Source organism: Lynx canadensis, chromosome X, assembly GCF_007474595.2.
Source record: "Lynx canadensis isolate LIC74 chromosome X, mLynCan4.pri.v2, whole genome shotgun sequence".
Taxonomy (NCBI): Eukaryota; Metazoa; Chordata; class Mammalia; order Carnivora; family Felidae; genus Lynx; species Lynx canadensis.
This window is the reverse complement of record NC_044321.2, coordinates 93,443,242-93,446,480: the sequence shown is the minus strand read 5'-3', so window position 1 is coordinate 93,446,480 and position 3,239 is coordinate 93,443,242. Positions and strand designations below refer to the sequence as shown.

The window sequence follows — 3,239 nt, the reverse complement described above, 5'->3', positions numbered from 1 at the left end:
GTCACCTAAAGTGAGTTTTTGCCTGGAGAGGATAGCAAGCTAATTGGCTTCTCTGCTGGTGGTGTTACTCAAAAGAGAAAACAGGCTGGTCTAGGAGCATATCTCCCTCGCGCATCTATGTATATATTCTAGATGAAGTCCCACGCAAGTCAACAATATTCCATATCAAGTCAAAAAGCCAACACAGGTCAACAATAACGCAAACGCTCCAGGAAGCTGAGCAAAGTCATCAGAAAAGCCACAAAAGGTTACGTCCCCGTGGCCGATAGGCACACGTGAAAACACCCACATCATCACGACGCATCGTTATGGTCTCCCACACCCAAAGAAACTCCAGAAGGGTCGCCACGTCTAAAGGGCTCTCGACGAGACAGACAGAGGGCTAGGGGTAACTCTGAAGGGTGACACTGTGGGGACCCGGGAAGAAATTCCTTGCTAGTGCAGGGGTGGCCGGTGGGGGAGATCCTGGCCAGTGAGCACGCCACGGTTCAGGCAGAGAGCTCTCTCACCTGGCAAGCAGGCTGGGGAGGAAATCGTGGCCTGAAGGGACCCACGCGAACTGGTGTACCCGGTAGGGCCGGAGGAAACGCTCGGCTGGCATTCTGCCGAGGCCAGGGTGGGCCCTCTGTGGATGGGCGCCCAGGAAGCGCTGTGGGGGCCGGGAAACCTTCTAGCACATCACACGGCCGAGGGAAGAAGTTTTCGGACGGGTGTGGCACTCACCCTGTGCTGGTCTACGCGATCCCACCGGGCTGAGATGAACAAGGCCCATCGGGTCAGGAGTGTGGTTATGTACGCAGATCCGACGTGCCACTCGGATCCCACTTCGGTGAAAGGCGTGTTGCCCCAGCTGCTGGGCGTGCTATTTGAAGACAGCCTTTAGCTGCAGCTGGCCTAAAGCTAGCGGCCTCAGCCCAGGCCACACCCCTTCCCAGGTGGCCCAAGTCCAAGGTAGGATTGATTCATGGAGCATATACGAGCCCAGCTGACCTGGCCAAATTTGCCACAATTATTAAGGCTTATTCTTGCTCTCGAGCTGCTCGTAGGATCTTCCTTGGGGGTGCATCATACCTCGACTCCTCCCTGTGCCCAGCCCTGCTTCCTTCCTTCCCCTTCCACAAGTGTTACTGCTAACAACACTTTCTAGCGAATAGCCTACCCACTAAGCTCAACCGGGTCCTGAGGAACGCTTCCCAAGGGCGCCACGCTAAGGCTTGAATAAGCAAATGGCGAGGATAGAAGCGATCAAAAATATCCTAGACGTGAGCCATCCGTTAGGCCTGAAAATGGTCCTGTTAAGTAAACGATGGGATACGCAAGTATGGAACTCAGAGAAGAGGCACAGGATGCAGACGGAAATTTGGAAATTCAAAATGTGTGGAGTCCCCTCCTCCCGCCAAAGGAATGATGAGTGACCCCTGGGAAGCCGGCAAAGGGGATCTCACCTCAACAAGCACCCAGACAGGAAATGACCTGAAATTTCCCTCCCTACCCAAAGACACCAGGTCAGCACCAGCAAGAAAGATCCAGATCCTGCCACACTAAGCTATGGACCTGAATGCCCCTCTTCGTCTGCCACGGACAGGAAGCATCCCACCACACGGAGCACCTGCTCAAGAAGCTGTCTTTATCCCGGGGGGCCAGACGTAGCTCCCCCAACTAGAGGCACCAGCTGGCTCAGCGTGGAACAGCTCGTTCCGTGCCCGCAAAACACCACCAGCCAAAACCAGTGAGAACTTGGGGCCCCTGGGTGGCTCGGTTAGTTAAACGTGCGACTCTTGGTTGTGGCTCAGGTCAGGATCTCGGGGTTTCGTGAGTTCAAGCCCCGCGTCGGGCTCGGTGGTGACAGCTCGGAGCCCGGAGCCTGCTTCGGCTTCTGTGTCTCCCTCTCTCTCTCTGCCCCTCCCCCACTCGTGCACGTGCGCTCTCTCTGCCTCTCAAAATAAACCTAAAAATTTATTTTAAATAAATAGATCAACGGAACACATAAATAAACATGGAGCTCAGATAGAAAGTGCAAGGTGGAGACAGAGCTGGTGTATAAATGGGGGTTAACACCAGTGACTTGATGAGATCACCTAGAAAAGTAGTATTTGCACAGCTTGTAGGAACAATACCTTTGAAAAAGTAAGAAGACTGGGATCTGGGGGACGTCTGGGTGGCTCAGCCGATTAAGCACCCAACTCTTATCTTCGGCTCAGGTCGTGACCTCATGGTTCTCGAGATCAAGGCCCGCATCGGACACTGTCAGCGCGGAGCCTGCTTGGGATTCTCTCCCCTGTCTCTCTGCCCCTCCCTCCGTTCACGCCCACTCTTTCTCTTTCAAAATAAGTCCATAAACATTACAAAAAAAAAAAAAGAAGAAGAAGAAGAAGGCTGGGATCTAGAACCCTCCTGGAGAAGTTTGTCCTTTATATGGAGGAAGACCATTCTTCATTCTAAAAAATACTGATGTGGATTGGAGGGGAAGCTTTGGCAGTGGGAGAATGAGGGCATGCCATCTGGTAGTTTCTATATTCTAAAGTCCATCAGAGGTGATGACTTTGGCGTCAGAGAGGTCTTTGTTAAATCCCGATTCGCCCACTCCCTCGCTACGTGACTTGCGTGACCTGGACCCTGTGACCTCTGTGACCTTGTCCCCTACCACTCTTGCCTGCCTTCCTCCACTCCAGCCACACTGACCCAAAAGGCAAACTCACCCACGTACTCCTGCCTCAGATCTTCAAACCTTCTGTTCTTTTCTCTTGGGAAGCTCTTTGAACAGATAGACGTACGGCTTGTGTTCTGACAACAAAGGGCTACAGACTTGCTCAGATTAAGACTGCTATTTGATGCCGATATTCTGCATGCAAGAACGGGAGTGGGCAGAATCGCCCAATCTATAGGTGGACAGCAATTACACTTTCAGTTCTTTGGTGCCTCGAAGTTACAAATATGTCCTGAAATGGGGCGCCTGGCTGGCTCAGTCGGTAGAGCGTGCGACCTTTGATCTCAGGGTCGTGAGTTCAAGCCCCGCGTTGGGCAGAGAGCTTACTTCAACAACAACAACGACAACAACAACAAATATGTCATAAAATACAGAACACATCTACAGACCTAGGCTAGTCACTTGAGCAAGCTCTCCGAGGTTTCTCTGCGAAAACCGTCTTCCTCTATGGTGAGCGGTCCTTTATTCCAATAATTGCTTTTTGTCTCTTTCTTGTGACGTGGGTAGCTTGGGACAAAGGGGAACTTTGGGT

The 3,239-nt window shown here is 52.2% G+C and overlaps 1 non-coding gene across 1 annotated transcript; it reads left to right on the top strand.

Annotated features, from left to right (window-relative positions):
• Positions 1–2,951: 2,951 nt before the first annotated feature.
• Positions 2,952–3,024, top strand: TRNAK-UUU. The gene has a single exon. It is a non-coding gene; the product is annotated as a tRNA-Lys (tRNA).
• The last annotated feature ends 215 nt before the right edge of the window (positions 3,025–3,239 follow it).